Source organism: Scylla paramamosain, chromosome 48 (genome assembly GCF_035594125.1).
Source record: "Scylla paramamosain isolate STU-SP2022 chromosome 48, ASM3559412v1, whole genome shotgun sequence".
NCBI classification, from domain to species: Eukaryota; Metazoa; Arthropoda; class Malacostraca; order Decapoda; family Portunidae; genus Scylla; species Scylla paramamosain.
The window spans coordinates 7,698,796-7,719,310 of record NC_087198.1 but is presented as its reverse complement, the minus strand read 5'-3'; the positions used below and the strand labels follow the sequence as shown (position 1 = coordinate 7,719,310).

Genomic DNA, 20,515 nt, shown 5'->3' with positions numbered 1-20,515 from the left:
TGATGATGAGGAGGAACATAAGCAAGAATTATTACTGTATTCTTCCACAGTGATGGTGGTGGTGGTTGGGTTGGTGAGGAAGAGAGGTGAGAATTATTATTAATCTCCCTCTGTGACGGTGGTGGTGGTGGTGGTGGTGGTGGTGGTAGTGTTCGTGGGGAATACTAGGCAAGAATCACTGCTATTTTTCCCTATGATGGTGATGATTGTGATGTTCATGAGGAAGATCAATGAGTCACTATCATCCTCCCATACAACTCCACTAGGAGTCAAAGAAATATAAGAACATTTTCCGCTCTCCTCAGGCTACCTTTGTGTTTCAGTCTGGATAGATGATGGTAAGGAAGATCTTTTGTTACGTAAGAAGTACACTGGCCAAGGACAACAAAAACTGCGAGGGAAAAAAATAAATAAGTAAAAATCAGGAATCACTATTATTATCTTCTATTATTTCAGTAGAGGACGAAGGCATCTAAGAAAGTTCTCTACCTCCTCTCTTTGGTTTCCTATCTACGTCAGTCCACCGCAAGATGGACCGATGATAATAGGGAAGATAATTAAGAAACACTATCATTATCTTCTGTGATGCCACTAAAGGATAAACTGAATCGAAGGACATTTTCCTCTCCTGTTCATTGGTTATCGTCTACTTCAGTGCACACCGCCATTGAGAGATAACAGGAACATAAATAATAAGTGAAAAAAAAAAATAAAGATATCTAAGAACATCTATTATCTACTCATTTTTTTTTTATTTTTCTTATATTTATTTATTTTTGTTATTTACTTTAGTCCAATACCAAACAACATCATAGATAACAAGAACATTAGTATTTAGTAAAAACAATGACTTCTTCTCCGGTGCACACTAAGCTACACTGCACATACCAAGAACACAAGAAACAATTAGAGAAAGAAAAACAACATTCTTGACAGAGAACAAGGACGAAAACAATGATTCACTAAGCCACAAAATTCATCGGATTTGAGCTTCAAAAACACGCTGATTAGAGGCAGAAGAAAAACAAAATATATATATAACTTGAAGTGACTTATGATAATCTCACTGAGCAAATTAAAGTGAATTGGAGTGAATAGAGAGAGAGAGAGAGAGGAAGAGTCAGAGAGAGAGAGAGAGAGAGAGAGAGGAGAGGAGAGAGAGAGAGAGAGAGAGGAGAGAGAGAGAGAGAGAGGAGAGAGAGAGAGAGAAAGAAGAGAGAGAGAGAGAGAGAGAAGAGAGAGAGAGAGAGAGGAGAGAGAGAGAGGAGAGAGAGAGAGAGAGAGAGAGAGAGAGAGAGAGAGAGAGAGAGAGAATGTCAGCGTGTAATTAATCTTTTGTCCATCTCTGTCACTTCCTTTGTCATTATGGTTTGTATCACTGTCACTTGCTGTTGATTTATGTGAGTGGCGATCGTTCTCAGAGCTCCGTGTCTTCCAGTGGCTCCCTATTATTCATAAGTCTTCATCTGGGAGGAGATGTGGAGTGTCGGTTTGATTGCTTGCTTGTCTCAGTGGTTGTTGGGGCTGGTGATGGTTGTGGTGGTGGTGGTAGCGGTAGTGGTCGTGCAGCCTCTGGTGTTTAGGGAGGTGCATCAGACCTGTGTCATCTTTGGGGCACAAGGGGAACAGACTGTTAAGCTCGTGCTCCGATAAGCGTCTCTTCAGGTGTTTGTGCTTCTGCTGGAGTAACTTACGCGTCAAGCTTTGATAAGTTTCATTCGCGACAGACGAGTATTTTCTCAACATGTTTTTGCACAAACAGGGCCGTGGCAGGGAAAGGGCGACTCCTGTCTTTGCATTGTAGCCACAGTCTGTAAAAACTGCAACACGGGAGTCATGTCTGAGTGACTTTGCCGCTCCCCTTTATTTTCCCGCTGTGCCTTTGCGAGGACGTGTTCATTCAGGTACTGGAGGCGGCGGATGGGGAGCTGGTCCAAGAACCTGACAATCTTGACTAAGAGTCGCCGTTTCTTACGTCGCCTGAGCTTGAAAGATTTCTTCACACGACACTTTGTGGTTCCGCGACAAACTGTAAAGAAGGGTGTCTTTCTCTGCCATGAGGAAGTCGTTAAGGGAGGTCTTCTGCCACGTGAAAGACTGCCACGCTGCAGTGTCCTGTGTTCCAAGGCGCAGGCCTGGGAAACCGCTTGATGGCCTGGGCACGCCGCCACACCTTGAATATCGCGAAATTCCTTCGGCAAGCTGTTTTCATGAAATAGCGGCGAATGTTTCTGCTGACATTCTTTTCCATAAACTGTTCAAGAATTTCTTCCTTCTCTTGAATGGAATGTGTTGAAAGATTGACTTTGGGGAACAAAGGAGCTCATCAGCAGTGGAATTCTTGACTGTAAATTCTTTCTTTGAGTGGGCAGACAGAGACCATTTCTGCATCTACAGAGTGCGGCTCACATCCTGACATCGGCTCCACGCCGCCTTCTCGTCCCCCTCCTCTTCGCTACCGTCACTGAATTCGCCGGCCAGTCTGTTAAGCAGCCTGAAGTCCACCTCCTTCTCTGGTGATGTCTGGCTTTTCTTTGCTATATTCTCATCACTGGCACCACCGCACTCACCGTCTTCACTCTGACTGTACTCCTCGCCATCTGAGGGATACTCAGTGGGACTCAAGCGGGCCTCACTCTCAGCGTCACTGTCGTCCTTCTCATCCCAGGAAGCGCCATCCGTTTCACACTCATCATCCTCCACGTCTGAGAGGTGGCAGTGCATTCTCTCGTTGTCGGGAACTCAAGGCTGGCGAGTGATTTGTCGCCAGGGATGTAATACTCGTCATCGTCGTTTTCTTTTCTGCTTGAGTTACCGTCTTGACCCTCCACCCCAGGCACGCTTCCTTCCAAGCGGTCATTCTGGTGGTGGAGAGTTTGTGGGAGTCTGAGCGCGTGCTCCACCGTCACCTTGCCGCTTTAAATCGCTTCCTTGGTGTTCAGCAGAGTCTGTGGGGCCCTGTGCGTGAAGCGTGACAGCGCTGCTGAAAAACCTCTCCACCATCTTTATCTCTTGAATTGCCATCTTCCTTTTACTGTTTTCATGTTCATTATCTGACCGTTTCTCTTCGTTTTTATTGAACTTCGTCAGATTTCTTCGCCTTTGCTTTCATTAACGCTTCCTGCTTCCATCTTTTTTGTTGGTATTTCCCTTTCTATGTTTTTTTTTTTTTTTTTTTTTTGTGTGTGGTAATTTGCTGTCTCAACCTGTCGTGTATTTTTTTTTTCGTTCGAGTTACTTAAGTTACTCTCTCTCCCTCTCTCTCTCTCTCTCTCCTCTCTCTCTCTCTCTCTCTCTCTCTCTCTCTCTCTCTCTCTCTCTCTCTCTCTCAAACACTCTTTCCTGAATAATCTGTACTTTAACTTTCCTCTTTGTTATGAATAATATTGGCTTTTCTTTCCTCTCCTGAATAAACAGACAGAGATAGATAGATAGATAGATAGATAAATAGATAGATACATTAAGCTGACCTGACTTAACCAATGTCTAGGACGACCAAGATTCAAATTATGATAGTTTAGAAATAAAAAAAAATTAAGTAGACGTTGGAGAGAGAGAGAGAGAGAGAGAGAGGAGAGAAGAGAGAGAGAGAGAGAGAGAGAGAGGAGAGAGAGAGAGAGAGAGCCCATAATTCATACCCTCTTTTTCTCCTTCACCACTTCTTCATCGCCTCCGCATCCTCCTTATTAACTCCACCTTTTCCCTCCTTTACCTCCTGCTCCTCCTTTCTCACAATCCACATCTCAACCCTCCTTTTTCTTCTCCTCCCCCTCTCCTTCTCTCCTGCTCTCACTCTGTTCCTCTCCTAAGCTATTCCGTTCTCACGTTCCCCTTTCACCACTCGCCAACATTCTCTTCCCTTTTGCTTCCGTTACCTTCTCCATCCCATTGTTTCTCTCCAGATTTCCTTCCATTACTCCCATATCTCTTCCCTCTTTATTACTCTTCTCCTCCGCTGCTTCATATATATATATATATATAAATATATATTTATATATATATATATATATATATATATATTATATATATATATATATATATATATATATATATATATATAATATATATATATATATATATATATATATATATATATATATATATATTAACCTCCACCTTCTCCCTCCTTTACCTCCTGCTCCTCCTTTCTCACATCCACATCTCATTCCTCCTTTTTCTTCTCAATGTGGATAATTCCCTAACGTGAACCATTAGGCAACCAATTTGCACAATGTTTACAAATTGTCAACGTTAGGCAAAAAATGCCTGATGTTCACATTATGCAGTTCAATTTTCTCGATAAGGTTAGCTTAGATTACTTAAATGTAACTCGTGCAGATCATGCATAATTTTCTAGCTTTGTTTAGGCATGTTATATTCACATCGGGCAAAATTGAGCTGCATAATGTGAACATCAGGCAATTTTTTTGTCTAATGTTGACAATTTGCAGGTTCCAGTTTGTTACACCAATATTTTCCTGTGTGGAAACCTGCCACCATGCATCTCAGCAGGGTTTAAGGGGTCTCTGAATACCCTTTCCTTTCTGTGGCCACTGTCATGTGCTAATGCCACTTATATTTCCTTATCTCAATCTCCTTCACTCCTCAGGTCACTGTCATATGGTAATGTCACTTGTATTTCCATATCTCACTCTCCTTCTTCCCTTCTCAAGCCACGGTCAAGTTTTAATACCACGTGTATTTCCATATATAGACCCCTTCTTACCTTCTCAGGCCACAATCATGTGCTAATGTTACCATTACTTTCACATTTCAGTGTACTACTTCTTGTGACCTCTGGCTTCGTTGGTGTTTATGTTGCAGGTTGTGTACTGGAGAAAAGGCGCTCATAGGTCCGGGTTGCGAAACATTATGGGGCTTAAAAAAGTTGTTAACATCTCAGCGACCTAAGAAGTTCATAAGTATTCAGTGAATCACTCTTATAATAGATACGAATTTCTTAGGGACTTAAGAAATTGGTAACTCTTTCTTGAATCCAGCCCCAGATGGAGTGGCTCAGTGTCGGCGCCATTCTGCATGCACAGTGGAATTAGCGAGGGATCCGTGCTGACCCCGCACCTGTTCAGCCTATGCGAGGACCAACTCAACGTAATGCTGAACGCTCTCGTGTGGGCTGTCATATTGCAAATGAGGCACCAAATAATTTTTCATGTGCGGATGACCTAACCTTGGTGTGCCCGAGTGCAGCGGCGCTAAATGGCTTGCTGCGAATCTGCGAGGAATTTGCTAGTAAGCACTACATTAAATTTAGCATGGCTAAATCCGCGTATATGTGTATTCCACTCAAGCGCGCGCCGCCGCTGGCACCTCCGGTCATGTGTCTGGGCGCACCAAGCTGGAATACGTGCGAGCGTTGTCATGCCTGGGCCACATCATCACTGCTGATTGCATGGTGATGAGGACATTAGGAAGGAAACAAGGAATCTTGGTGCACGTAGGAATGTCTTCGTGAGAAATTTCAAATTTCGAAATAACGATGTTAAACGCCAGTTGTTCAGCAGTTATTGTTATTATATTTTTTGTAATTCATTGTGGCAACATTTCAAAATGGCGACGATGCAACACTTGCGCATAACAATGTAATAACACTCTACGAAGACTCACGGACCACCTGCCATTTATTTATTATTATTATTATTATTATTATTATTATTATTATCATCATCATCAATATTATTGAATCAAAAGACATTTAAAGGACAACAATTTTTCAACACCACAATCCACCTTCTGGTTAAAATCACGGTGAGGGAACACATCACCTTAAACCGCTATTACTTCACACCAGGGAACAATTATACAATATATATATATATATATATATATATATATATATATATATATATATATATATATATATATATATATATATATATATATATATATATATATATATATATATATATATATATATATATATATATATATATATATATATATATATATATAACGTTACAAAGGGAAGCGATTACATCACAAAAATTATTACATAATTCCAAAAACCTTTTACAGAACAGCTCAATTCCGTTTCCATTAACATTTTTCGTCTCTCTCTCTCTCTCTCTCTCTCTCTCTCTCTCTCTCTCTCTCTCTCTCTCTCTCTCTCTCTCTCTCTCTCTCTCTCTCTCTCTCTCTCTCATCTCTCTCTCTCTCTTAACACTCCTAAAAATTAATCATAAAACCCTATTTGCCCTGTTTGTTGCCTCTATGCATTGTTTTCTTAGACGGAGTTCAGAGCTAACTACAACTCCTAAATCCTTTTCGTACTCTGAACCTACCAGAGTTTCGTTGCTTATAGTGTACCTACTGTGTGGGTTTCCTCTACCTACGCTAAGTACTTTGTATTTGTTAATATTGAACTGCATTTGCCATCTGCCCGTCCATTCGTTCATCCTATCTAAATCTGTCTGCAGGGCGATGGGCATCCGATTCTGGCCTAATTAATCTCTCTATCTTTGTGTCATCCGTAAATTTACTAACATCACTACTAATTCCACTATCCGAGTCATTGATACATATTAAAAACAACAATGTCACTAATACTGATCCCTGTGGCACCCCACACGGATTTCGAGCCGTTTATTACCACTCTCTGTCGCCTGTCGCTAAGCCATGACCTTATCCAGCCCAACACCTTCCCATCCATCCCGTGTGCCCTAACCTTTCTCAGGAATTTTTGATGGGGTACCTTGTCAAATGCTTTACTAAAGTCCAGATATAAGATACGAGTATCATAGCTATCACCATTATTTACTGCCTCGTACACTTTACTGTAAAATCTTAACAAGTTTGTCAGGCAAGACTTCCCCTTCGTGAAGCCATGCTGTGACTGATTTATCTTAGTACTCTTTGTGGGTTCTCTTTGTGCGCCAAAGCAGGACGGTGCTGTGTCCTTGTCAGACTACCTCTGGATACTATTGTGATAACACCCTTGGCACCTTAGGAACTTCCACAAAACGTTGCCAAATGCCATCATAGCCTCGCACTGAATCCCGAGAAGCAAAGTGACGGTAGTTTAAAAAGTTACGCATGTAGAAAAAAACAAATTTGATGATAGAAGGAATAAGGTGGCAGGTTCGTGAAGCGTGGCATACTGTTAGAGAGAGAGAGAGAGAGAGAGAGAGAGAGAGAGAGAGAGAGAGAGAGAGAGAGAGAGAGAGAGAGAGAGAGAGAGAGAGAGAGAGAGAGAGGAGTACAGCGTGGTATTTCAGATTGTTTTTAAGTCATAACCACCAGAAAAAACGCCACCATAAATAATCAATGTATTATAGAAGCTCAAGTAATGATAACGAATTTGATGCTTTAAATAAATAAACAAATTAATAAATAAATAACGAAGATTACGATGCGGGTAACGAAGATAACGATGCGATTCCACGATTATGATACGAGTTTCCACGATAACGGTGCGATTCCACGAAATTTATATGAGTTTCCACAGTGACGATGTGATTCCACGATAGCGATACGATTCCAAGATAATGATACGATTCCACGATAATGATACGATTCCACGATAACGAAAAGATTCCACGATAATGAATCGATTCCACGATAATGATACGATTTCACGATAATGATACGATTCCACGATAACGAAAAGATTCCACGATAATGATACGAGTTTCCACGATAACGATGCGATTCCACGATAATGACACGAGTTTCCACGATACGATGCAAGTTTCCACGATAATGATGCGATTCCACGAAGACGATGCGAGTTTCCACGATAACAATGCGAGTTTCCACGATAACGATGCGATTCCACGATAACGATGCGACCCCACGATAACGATGCGATTCCACGATAACGATGCGATTCCACGATAACGATACGATTCCACGATAACGATGCGAGTTTCCACGATAACGATGCGATTCCACGATAACGATGCGATTCCACGATAACGATACGATTCCACGATAACGATGCGAGTTTCCACGATAACGATGCGGGCGCGGCGAAAGCTATAGGAAATTGTCTACCTACCTACATAGGTACCAGGACGAACCCTTCCTCCCCAAGGGTCCACTCCAGTCCCTGGGTGTGAGGGCAGTGACGATGCAACCTTGCCGCGCCTCACACAGGTCGCCATGAGCAATGACCCGCCACACACCACTCCCCAACCACTGTCATGACGTGAGCCTTTTCTCCCCTAAAGAACCCCTCGTGCTGCCAGTGTCTGGTGCATGGTGCACGGCGTGTCCTCGTTCATGGCGGAGTTGTTCAGCTCGGCGTCATCATAATCAAAGGACCCGTACACACCCTCCACCAGACTATGGAAAGAGCCCTTACTCCCCATAAGGACTCCCCCTCCGGGAAACATCTGGTGAATGGCAGACATTGATCTCTTGCTTATGGCGACCCCTTGCCTAGTGCGAGGCGTTGCAAGTGGACGACTACTATTGAAACTTGAGGCCGCAAAGGAAAAGAAGGACCTGCTGCTAGTTCTCTGCCTTGGGCTCCAGGCCGGACCCGACAGCCACCTTCTACCCCCCCCCCCGTGCGGCGCTTAAGGCCGTCACATCCTTCAATGAATATTGGCCGAAAGTTCTCAAACGTCATTTTAATTTTGATCTGAATATAAAATCGTCGATGGTAAATGAAAAATAGTTTTGGCTTGACAGTGTGCAAGAGTGGGCTGATCAATGAAACAAGATGAGGCAGCTTTGCTCCAGAGTATTTGAGTGTACCTTGCATGTTTGCTGCCCGTGAATATGCGCATGTTCGTGTGTGACTAGACAGTAATCCAATGGTGTGCCTGCTTAATGGAGAACTTTACAAGATTAAATACATTTCTGGATGAGTGAACGTTTTGCATGCTTTGTACACGAACTGTCATCTGTAGACCTACTTTTTTTTTTTTTTGATAGCTGCTATTTATACTCTTTAAAAAATAAGGAATAGATCCTCAGAGTTTTTTTTTTCTTTCACTCATTTTTTTGTTTTTTTCGAAATGCAAACTTTTGAGTGTAGCCAGCTTGTTTCAGTTGTGTGAGTGTTTGGTGTAGTGTTTGGACCAACATAATGTCGCTGATGGTTAACAGTTTAAATCATGGTGATTTAAACGCTTTAAATTATAATATGCCGGTCCTTCGTGACAATGAATTACATAATTTTCCGTAACTTCTCTTTGAATGATGAGTTGCAGTGTTCCAGTGTTTCACGATTTCTTGTGTGTGCGTCACAATAACGCCAATCTCCACTTTTCTTCACTCCCAAATATCCAGGAACCATCAACTCGTCGTCCATGGTTTGGGTTGTTTTCCACCACAGCCTCGCTGTCGTTTGATTCTGGTACATGATTTTGCCGTATTTTACCTCTCTTGTATTTTCGGTTTCCTGCGAACCGCGCTTCGTCAATTTGCACAGACTCCTTTTTAATGCTTACCATTTTTCCACGATTGTTAACAAACAGCTTGTGAGCAAACCACACGACACTCGTCGAACCAATCACAGGTTGCTGCGTCACCTCTGTCTGTCAATTCATGCACCGAAACATGAGATAGCTTGAATAAAAAAATAAATAAATAAATAAATAAATAGATAAATAAGTAAAAAAAAATAAATTGCCACAGAAAGCTTGGAAACTACTGTTAAATGTAACCGCCTTCGTCTCGTCTGTGATCTCGTTGTAAAACTGTTTAGCTAACATCTGAAGGGTTCTTTATATATTCACATGTCACTAAGCAGGTAAAATCACGGCAGGGAGCGCAGGTCGGCTATGGAGACTGATGTCTGTGTCTGTGCCGGAATGAAGTGTGCTGTTGCTACATGTAGCACCTTGTTGAGTCGGGACCGGAGCTTCGACACTCAAACAGACATTCCACTCGTGCTTCAGGCTTCCTAACCAAACATTCCCTCCAAACCAAGACAAGTGTTTTCCTCGTCTCTTGATAATAAAAGGAAAAGTATATCTTTTCTTGTATATACATCACAATACAAAGTGTAGGTCGCATTCCAAAATAGCTTCATGACACGTATATCGCATACCAAAGTAGCACCGGTTTAGGTTGGGTTAGGTTTAGGTCATAACACGATTATAACTTTGCATGGGAGTCACACTGAGAGTAGGTGCACATCACTCTTAAAACATGCTGTGGATCAGGCCAGGTGAGGTAAACTCAGATGAGGCCTAGGAGAGGTCAGTAACTGCATGGGAATCACAATGAGAGTTTTACCGAGAATATCCCGCGGCTAGTTTCGGAGCTACAGCCTGCCGTCATCACAGACGCACACACACACACACACACACACACACACACACAGACACACACTCACACTAAACACACACACACACACACACAGACACACACTCAGACTAAACACACACACACACACACACACACACACACACACACACACACACACACACTAAACACAAAGACACACACACACACACACACACACACACACACACACACACACACACACACACACACAGACACACACAACACACACACACACACAACAAACACACAGACACACACACACACACACACACACACACACACACACACACACACACACACACACACACACACACTGTAAGAATCCTAATTATCCGAGGCTGATAAAAATATAAATAAATATATTAATACTCGCAATCATCTATACTTCATCAAGTCGTTCCCTTATCAGTTAAACGCAATGGGCACATCTCTCAGCGGCTCGTGTCTCGGGAGACCAGCCACTCGCCCACCAAATACTCGTGGCTGTCCAGTCGTTACAAAAATTATGAGAACCCAGAACCAAAAGGATAGGGCAGTTTGTGGCTTGTGTTTCCTATCACCCCCAACTCAAGAAATTGACGATTTGTGTGTGTGTGTGTGTGTCTGTGTGTGTGTGTGTGTGTGTGTGTGTGTGTGTGTGTGTGTGTGTGTGTGTGTGTGTGTGTGTGTAAGAGCGAGTGAAGGCGATGATTTAGTGTTTTCAAGGTTCCCGTGCAGACCATTACCACGCAGGAAACAACTCCTGGTGAGGGTGTTGTCAGAGTCACTCAGCAGGTGCGGCGTGGTGTGCCGTCATGGGGAAGCCCGCCACTGAATAAAGAACTGGAAGGCACTCACACAACGCATGCCTCACCAGCCTCTCAGGGAAACTTCTGCTGGGGGAAAACTGGAGGGAAGCGAACCTCCAATAAGAAGTCCGGAAAGAGAGAGAAAGAAAAAAAAAATCTCACGTCCGTAAAAATAAAAATATTTAATGATTTGTTTGTTGGCGCGATGTGAGCCTTGAGATCCGTAGATAGTGGTTTGAGATTTCTTCCTGACACACAAAAAAACAGACACATACATATATACACACAGAGAGGCAAGCAAGCAGATAGACACTAGTGAGTGAATCAACAGAAGAATAAAAAAGTAGATGAAAAAGGTAAAATCAAAGGAATAAAAGCATTTCTCCTTCTGTTAGTTATATTTATATAATAACATACGTACATATTCAGTAATTCTGCACAACGATGTACTCCACAGTCTTAACATCTCTGAGTCCTCTGTTGTAATACTCGCAAGATAAGAATGCTGCTGTGAAAAAAAAAAAAAATCAAACAGACAGAAGTTAACACTGAATATGATAATGAGGGAACGAGGGAGAGAGGTGGACGTTGAATCTGGGCCCGTCCTCCCCCGCAGACTGTGGCCGAGCAAACAGTGTCAACGTGACGCACCGTGGAGGGAATGTGCACAAAATGAGACAGAGAGAGATTCCAAAAATCCCTGTAAATAAATGGTTCTCGTAGGAAAAGTTTTAGACCCACTCCAGGGATGCGGGCGAGGCGGGCACCGGCGGCTCTGTGAAAGAACACGCATTATTTGCTTCGTTAAGGTGTGTCCAAACAATCGAGCATGCCCGACGGGCAAACAGTGATACCAGATCACAATGAGTAATGAGAATGAGGGTTGATGACGTCAGAAGCGGGAAAACCACAGGCAGGGATCTGGCAACAAACAGTACTACCAGATGTAGCTGAGCCCTGTACAATATCTACTCCTTCACCGGGAAAAGACTGGCGGGCAAAGTTGTAAACTGATGAGTGGTGTCAAATACGGGTTCATGGTTCAGTTTCACACTGACCCTGCTAAGGAGTCAGGTGCGGCACTTGTCCTCACCATGCCGAACACAGTCGAGAGGAAGAAAATAGCCTTGTGTGGGATAATTCCTGGATTGTATATAAAAAAGAAAAAAACAAGCCAGAGCTCATAGGCGTGTGTGGTGCAAGGACTGGTTGAGGAAAAGAGGAGAGTTGGGAAGTCATGCAACTATATATCGCGAACTCCACGACAAGCCTGAAGATGGTTTTATCCAGTATATGAGAATGGATGTAAATAGTTTCCACACACTCCTAGGAAAAGTGGAACCATACATAACAAAACAAGATACCCACTTGAGGCAGAGCATATGTGCAGAGGCTCGTCTGGAAGCAACCCTCAGATTCTTAGCATCTGGATGTTCATACACAGCACTGCAATACTCCACCAGGATATCCAAGCAGAGTTTGTCTCTCATCATACCGGAAACATGCAAAGCAATATACACAGCTCTCAGAGATGATTACTTTGAAGGTGAGCGCTTCTGTAACTTAAATTAACCAGAAAACATGTAAAGGGATTATCTTCAGTGTTAAAAACAAAACTCAAATAATGCAAACAACTTTATTGAGCTCTAGTACATAGTGTAATGTCGTCCATTATGTATGCTTATGTTATGTGTAATAAAGGCCCAGCTGTGTTTATATGAAATAATAGTGCTATTTCTATCCATTACATATATACTTTAGCATATATGTATATGGATACATGTGTGTCTGCTCCCGCATATATATGTATACATACGTGTGTGTGTGTGTGTGTTCACACTTTACAATTTCCATTTATTTTTAGGGGGCTGGAACACAATCCAAACTCAAAATAAAAAAATGCACTATGTGTAAACCCATCTAGATTATGAATTACTGTCTAATCATTGAGGAAGTTGAAAGTTTACCAAGTTTAGCAAGAAATATAACGTCATATATTAATTTTTGTGCCACAATTTGGGTTTCACCCGTCAGTTGTCGCAAGTCATTTGCAATTACTTTTGCAAAATCAGTGAACTCATCGGCAGTGTCTTGTGTAGACGACAATTCCCTCATTTGCTGGAGGGCTTCCCTAATTACGTCATCTGCATCGTCATGTGTCCTTTTGGCTGATCGCTTGGAAAGTACAGGGCGTAGAAGTATCACGTGGTGTCACATTTGTATCCGTAGAAGATGCACACTGGGACATTGCTGGTTTTCTTGGTGCAGTAGAGGTTGCAGCTTCGCCCACTAGCAGTGGATTGTTGAAAATCTATAATGATTATAAAAGAAAAACTTTATTACATGTGTAATAATTATGTGTAGCTAGAAATACACACAAAAGATCACGAGAGAGAGAGAGAGAGAGAGAGAGAAAGAGAGAGAGAGAGAGAGAGAGAGAGAGAGAGAGAGAGAGAGAGAGAGAGAGAGAGAGAGAGAGGGGGTGGTTGAGACGGAGGGGTAGAGAGATGAGGGGTTAGAGGGAGATAAGAGAGGAAGGGGAGGGAGAAGGGAAGGGAGGGAGAAGGAAGGGAGGATGCGAAAGAGAGAGAACGATAGGGTGTTGAATATAAATTTGTAAATGAATAGTAGTATGTCTTTCATGAAAATTCGGTCGTCATGCCTTTATAATATTTACTTAAATTGACAGACACTTACAACACAGCCAGAGGATTGGATGACTGTGGCACATTGGATTCAGAGAAGATGGAATTTCCCAAACTGTTTGGGAGCTATTGACGGGAAGCATGTGTCGATAAGAGCTCCACGTGATAGTGGTTCATATTTTTACAACTACAAAGGCAACCACAGCATTGTACTTCTTGCCATATGTGACGCAAATTGTGAATTTATATATGCGGACAAAGGCACAAATGATAGAGTATCAGATGGTGGTGTGTGGGACAAGTGTTCTGTCAGTAGTCTCATACAAAATAATACTGCTGGTTTGCCAGAAGATGCAATTCTTGGAAGTAGTAGTCTGCCATTTCCATATGTTTTTGTGGCAGATGATGCATTTCCATTGCAGCGACACATTATGAAACCTTTTTCATATAGGAGTCAGGATACAAGAGAGCGCATTTTCTCATACCGGCTCTCTAGGGCAAGGCGAACCGTGGAAAATGCATTTGGTATTTTGGCCAATAGATTTCGTGTGTTTCACTCACCAATTGATCTACCTCCATCAAAGATTGAATATATTGTTTTAGCATGCACCTCTTTGCATAACTTTCTCATAAGAGACCATGTGAGACACTACACGCCGGAAGGATCTTTAGATGTTGAAGATCTGTCAGTAGGACAAATTATTCCTGGAACATGGCGACAAACTCCTGAGTTACCAGGAACACAGAGAGTAATCTGTAATGACATGGCTGATGGTAAGAGTGTGCGTGAACAGTTTATGGATTACTTTAATGGTGTAGGGTCAGTATCATGGCAAACACTTGTACATAGGTGAAGAGGGTTAATTGTGATAAATGTCTATATACCTAGGTGTATTTCATGTTGTGTATTGTCTCTGAATGTAATACTTATTGAACTTTGTATTCATGCACATATGTGCACATGTGAAACAAAAGACTTGGCTTTCTTTATGTTTAAACAGAAAATTATTATTATTTCTCATAATAAAATTATAACAGTGTCTACAATGTTTCATTTCCCTTTCCTTTCATCACCATCTTTATCAATTAATCACCACATCCTGCATGTCTCAGGTGAAATGCCTGTTGGAGAGAGAGAGAGAGAGAGAGAGAGAGATGAGAGAGAGGAGAGAGAGAGAGAGAGAGAGAGAGAGAGAGAGAAGAGAGAGAGAGAGAGAGAGAGAGAGAGAGATCGTTTATGAACTTACCTCATGATCATTATGTTCTTCCACAGCTTTGTTACTGTCAGGATCGATGTTTGACTGAGATGTCCTCGTTATGCCACCATCATTGAGAAAAGAAAGCTCATCAAAGCACCATAACTTGGGGCTGTACACGTCGTCTGTCCCAGCTCCTGACTTGCGAGAGTTTTCTATCTGTCGCATTTCACGCCTGTACTGATTTCGCAAACAATCTAGTTTCTTTTTTATATCCGCAATGGTAACGGATGCATACTTCTTTTCTATTTCTCTTGTTATTGCTGTAAGGGCTGTTACATGTTAATTTCTGTCCTTATAATCAGCACTCTTTATGTTCCACAAGCAAGGTTTTTGACGGTACATATCAATTATCCATGCTGTATCTTCCCTGGACCACTGAACGTTTCCTCCTTCAGGTACACTTGTAGAAGGACCGCCAGGCATGCTGATATGCACAGAACACTTTGAATGCGAGATAGATTCCTACTTAATTACGAGGACACATTTAGTGTTTCGCATCATACCACTCGAAACAGTTTCTGGGGTTTCCTACAAACTCACAGACATTTGCCCGCTAGTTTACCCCCAGTCTCCTCGCTTCTGACGTCACCTTCGTGCCTGCCACTCACCCTCCTTGCTATTGAATTGGAACGGGATCTGGTATCACTGTTTGCCCGTCGAGCATGCTCGATAGTGTGGACACACCTTAAATTAGTGAGCCAGGGAGGAACAAACAGTAACTCACCTGACGCCTGCTGGCGTGTGGCGCTGGCATGGAGGGAAGACGTGAGACTCTCCAGGGCCATGATACCAGAGGGGGAGACAGGCAGGCGAGGTGATTCTGATAATGAGAGGAGGGACGTGTGATGCATTTAGGTCTCAGAAGCACTTAAATGAAGAGAGATGAATTTAAAAGCCGTTAAATGAAGGGATGAGTGTAAGAGATAACGTGTCATGTACTGGGCAGTGATGACACTTAATTGGAAATAAGGAGCTTGACAAAGTGGTGATTATGAAGGTAACGTGTGATTTACTAAGTGACGCTAGATAGGACAAGCAGGTGCACTAAATGGTGGTGACTGTGGTGTTAACATGTGATGTGTTATGCTAGACAATACCCGGAAGCGAGCACATGATCATTATGTGACAGTGTATCATGTATTTTATTGGACAAAGATCCAGCAGATGGGGAAAAAGGATCTAGACCAAGTATTAGTGATCGTAATGGTGTGATTGAGAGGAAGGAGAGGGTAAAGCCAGACTGAGAAGAGGAAGCCCATTAACTTCACCCACACGCCTTCAGTCTTACACTCATTTTAACAGTTTATTAACCCTTTTATTGGTATGGCTGGCCTTCGCTATCTTTTCTATCACTGTAAAAGTTGATTGCATGGAGACACACGAGAGAAAAGAAATAAAACAAAGTTTATTTTTGTGTTTTTTCCCCTGAAGAAATATTAACGAGGGTCTAGCACAAAAATAGTATCTAAAAAGTACAGGTATTATAGTGTCTGGTCGCATGGCAGGGAAAGTAAGGAGAGCCGCACTGCCAGTACAGCCGTCAGGAAGCCAATCCCGTATATTTGCCTGTTAATCCTGTCATCAACTCTGGTTCGAACTAACCGAACATAATTCGAACAGACCGAACATAATTGAACCATACCACAAACAACCAAACACTACAGGTATTAAAGGGGAAAATTTTGTCCAGTAGTGAAAGGCTTAAAAAACGTTGATACAAAAAAGTGTGGCGGTTAACGATGCAAAGATTGGCAGGGCACATACTACACAATATATATATATATATATATATTATATATATATATATATATATATATATATATATATATATATATATATATATATATATATATATATATATATATATATATAATATATATATATATATATTTTTTTTTATTTTTTTATTATTTTTTTTTTTTTTATGTAGGAAGGATACTGGCCAAGGGCAACAAAAATCTAATAAAAAAAATGCCACCTGAAATACCAGTCTTGAAGGAATTCAAGTCATAGGAAGGTGGAAATACAGAAGCAGGCAAGGAGTTCCAGAGTTTACCAGAGAAAGGAATGAATGATTGAGAATACTGGTTAACTCTTGCATTAGAGAGGTGGACAGAATAGGGGTGAGAGAAAGAAGAAAGTCCTTGTGCAGCGAGGCCGTGGAAGGAGGGGGGCATGCAGTTAGCAGGATCAGAAGAGCAGTTGGCATGAAAATAGTGGTAGAAGACAGCTAAATATGCAACATTGCGGCGGTGAGAGAGAGAGTGAAGACAGTCAGTTAGAGGGGAGGAATTGATGAGACGAAAAGCTTTTGATTCCGCCCTGTCTAGAAGAGCAGTATGAGTGGAACCCCCCCAGACATGTGAAGCATACTCCATGCATGGACGGATAAGACTCTTGTACAGAGTAAGCAGCTGAGGGGGTGAGAAAAACTGGCGGAGACGTCTCAGAACGCCTAACTTCATAGAAGCTGTTTTAGCTAGAGATGAGATGTGAAGTTTCCAGTTCAGATTATAAGTAAAGGACAGACCAAGGATGTTCAGTGTAGAAGAGGGGGACAGTTGAGTGTCATTGAAGAAGAGGGGATAGTTGTCTGGAAGGTTGTGTCGAGTTGATAGATGAAGGAATTGAGGTTTTTGAGGCATTGAACAATACCAAGTTTGCTCTGCCCCAATCAGAAATTTTAGAAAGATCAGAAGTCAGGCGTTCTGTGGCTTCCCTGCGTGATATGTTTACCTCCTGAAGGGTTGGACGTCTATGAAAAGACGTGGAAAAGTGCAGGGTGGTATCATTAGCATAGGAGTGGATAGGACAAGAAGTTTGGTTTAGAAGATCATTAATGAATAATAAGAAGAGAGAGTGGGTGACAGGACAGAACCCTGAGAAACACCACTGTTAATAGATTTAGGAGAAGAACGGTGACCGTCTACCACAGCAGCAATAGAACGGTCAGAAAGGAAACTTGAGATGAAGTTACAGAGAGAAGGATAGAAACCGTAGGAGGGTAGTTTGGAAATCAAAGCTTTGTGCCAGACTCTATCAAAGGCTTTTGATATGTCCAAGGCAACAGCAAAAGTTTCACAAAAGTCTCTAAAAGAGGATGACCAAGACTAAGTAAGGAAAGCCAGAAGATCACCAGTAGAGTGGCCTTGACGGAACCCATACTGGCGATCAGATAGAAGGTTGTGAAGTGATAGATGTTTAAGAATCTTCCTGTTGAGGATAGATTCAAAAACTTTAGATAAGCAGGAAATTAAAGCAATAGGACGGTAGTTTGAGGGATTAGAGCGGTTACTCTTTTTAGGAACAGGTTGAATGTAAGCAAACTTCCAGCAAGAAGGAAAGGTAAATGTTGACAGACAGAGCTGAAAGAGTTTGACTAGGCAAGGTGCAAGCACGGAGACACAATTTCGGAGAACAATAGAAGGGATCCCATCAGGTCCATAAGCCTTCCGAGGGTTTAGGCCAGCGAGGGCATGGAAAACATCATTACGAAGAATTTTAATACGAGGCATGAAGTAGTCAGAGGGTGGAGGAGAGGGAGGAACTAGCCCAGAATCGTCCAAGGTAGAGTTTTTAGCAAAGGTTTGAGCAAAGACTTCAGCTTTAGAAATAGATGTGATAGCAGTGGTGCCATCTGGTTGAAGTAGAGGAGGGAAAGAAGAAGAAGCAAAGTTATTGGAGATATTTTGGGCTAGATGCCAGAAATCACGAGGGGAGTTAGATCTTGAAAGGTTTTGACATTTTCTGTTAATGAAGGAGTTTTCGTCTAGTTGGAGAACAGACTTGGCATGGTTCCGGGCAGAAATATAAAGTGCATGAGATTCTGGTGATGGAAGGCTTAAGTACCTTTTGTGGGCCACCTCTCTATCATGCATAGCACGAGAACAAGCTGTGTTCAACCAAGGTTTAGAAGGTTTAGGACGAGAAAAAGAGTGAGGAATGTACGCCTCCATGCCAGACACTATCACCTCTGTTATGCGCTCAGCACACAAAGACGGGTCTCTGACACGGAAGCAGTAGTCATTTCCAAGGAGAATCAGCAAAATACCTCCTCAGGTCCCCCCAACTAGCAGAGGCAAAAACGCCAGAGGCACCTTCGCCTAGGGGGATCCTGAGGAGGGATTGGAGTGATAGGACAAGATAAAGATATGAGATTGTGATCGGAGGAGCCCAACGGAGAAGAAAGGGTGATAGCATAAGCAGAAGGATTAGAGGTCAGGAAAAGGTCAAGAATGTTGGGCGTATCTCCAAGACGGTCAGGAATACGAGTAGGGTGTTGCACCAATTGCTCTAGGTCATGGAGGATAGCAAAGTTGTAGGCTAGTTCACCAGGAAGGTCAGTGAAGGGAGAGGAAAGCCAAAGCTGGTGGTGAACATTGAAGTCTCCAAGAATGGAGATCTCTGCAAAAGGGAAGAGGGTCAGAATGTGCTCCACTTTGGAAGTTAAGTAGTCAAAGAATTTCTTATAGTCAGAGGAGTTAGGAGAGAGGTATACAGCACAGATAAATTTAATATGAGAATGAATATATATATATATATATATATATATATATATATATATATATATATATATATATATATATATATATATATATATATATATATATATATATATATATATATATATATATAATATATATATATATATATATATATATATACGAGTATAATACTCGTATATATATATATATATATATATATATATATAATATATATATATATATATATATAATATATATATATAATATATATAGTATATATATATATATATATATATATATATATATATATATATATATATAAAGAGTACTCAGCTCCCAGGCCATCCGGTACGCCCTTTTTTTAATATATGTATTTATCATCGGGGATATTTAATGACACTCAGATCCCACCCACCATCACCACCTCCACGGCAGCAGGTCTTAGTCAGCAGAGCTCCTCAGGCAATCACCTTCACCTCGCGTGCCCTTCCTTGTCTTATTATCGAACATTCGTAACTGACCAGCAGCTTGACATGACCTTTTATAACTGGTCAACCGATGTTTCATTAAGCGGCGACCTCATTTCTGCTGATTTCTTGATAGCCCATCACGAGCTCCGCCGCCAATCCCTCCAGCCCACACTTGCCGCCGCCACACACACACACACACACGCTGCTTTCATCGTGGTGAGTTGCGGCCTGACAGCTTCCTATAACCATCCTGAGCTTGGTGCCCGCATCCCGCAGTGTGTGTCTCACACACCCCGTGACCTCGGCGGCTCGGGAAAGGTCCAGGCAACGTCCTTTTGGGTGTTCGCGGGATTGTGAAATGTTGCTTGTGTAAAGTGTTAAGAATAAGACTTTGGCCGGGATTGGTGTTTGTGAGGAATGTGTGATTCTGCTTTGTTGCTTAGTGTGCTGTTGAGTTAAGTGGTTTGGGAGGATGGTAGTGTTGTGGTTGTTAAAGGGTAGGTTGTATTGCATTGAATCGGATAGTAGTAGTAGTAGTAATAGAAACAGTAGTAGTAGTAGTAGTAATAGTAGTAGTAGTGGTAGTAGTAGTGGTGGTGATGGTGATAGCAA

General features: G+C 41.9%; 1 long non-coding RNA gene across 1 annotated transcript in view; it reads right to left on the bottom strand.

The window, feature by feature from the left end:
- Positions 1–12,908: 12,908 nt before the first annotated feature.
- LOC135095267 (uncharacterized) overlaps positions 12,909–20,515 on the bottom strand; it is a 14,302-nt gene continuing 6,695 nt past the window's right edge. The window contains exons 3-4 of the long non-coding RNA XR_010264191.1: positions 15,674–15,769; positions 12,909–13,356 (exon numbers count right to left, since the gene is read on the bottom strand). This is a non-coding gene — a long non-coding RNA (uncharacterized LOC135095267). The remainder of the gene's footprint in view (positions 13,357–15,673; positions 15,770–20,515) is intronic.